This window comes from Frankliniella occidentalis, unplaced genomic scaffold (assembly GCF_000697945.3).
Source record: "Frankliniella occidentalis isolate FOCC.00 unplaced genomic scaffold, Focc_3.1 Scaffold12, whole genome shotgun sequence".
In the NCBI taxonomy this organism is placed as follows: domain Eukaryota; kingdom Metazoa; phylum Arthropoda; class Insecta; order Thysanoptera; family Thripidae; genus Frankliniella; species Frankliniella occidentalis.
Genome location: NW_026267142.1, coordinates 420,865 through 421,790, shown reverse-complemented (window position 1 = coordinate 421,790; position 926 = coordinate 420,865).

Here is a 926-nt window from a genome sequence, read left to right as displayed (position 1 = left end):
AAAATGCTTGCAATGGTTCCCGCCTGCGGATTTCCAGAAGAAGTAAGGAAATCAGGGCCGGAATCAGTACGAAAAAGTTCGCTGATTTGTCATATTTCGCAGTGGAATAAAGCATTCCGGTAATGCTGAAATACATTTCACGGAAGCCACTATGTAAAAGCATAGCGATTTCCGTTTTCTTCTTTCTCGCATTCTTCTGCATTTTAACTTTACCGGAATGCTTTATTACACATAAGTAACCTCCAGTAACTCCATTGTAAATGTGAAGGAGTGTGTCCGAATTCTCGAATGTGTCCACACTTTGCGATTCGTGTCGACACAAATTTGGTAAGAGTGGTCAGGGGAGGGCAACCTGCAGCCATCCCTCGCGAAAGGACGTCGCGGTCCGCGGTCGTCCGCGGGGGTAGTCGCGAACCGCGACCGACCTATATCGACGACTTAAGTTTGTCGCGGTTCGCGACTACCCCCGCGGACGACCGCGGACCGCGACGTCCTTTCGCGAGGGATGGCTGCAGGTTGCCCTCCCTGCTGACCACCCCCTCCCCTTACCAAATTTGTGTCGACACGAATCGCAAAGTGTCGACACATTCGAGAATTCGGACACACTCAAGGTTCATTTGCACTTGCACTGGTTACCGCCACAGCCACGCCATCTTTGGCCAATCAGCGTTCAGGAGGGTACAGATCGGGTAGTCATGCTTTTCTTCTTTAAGTTCCGATTGTGTTGTAGCGGAATACCCTATTTGCAAAGAAATTCTTTGCAAGTTAGCAGACTGTCTGCGTTTGTATTGCAAAGTAAGATTTTGACGAAAGGGTGTTCCCTAACGATCTGATGTTGGTACTTCTAATGTTCATTACGTAATTTTTCATACCGCTTGTCAGCTGTTACTCATCGCTGTATGAAAGAATTCAAAATGGTGTCCCTT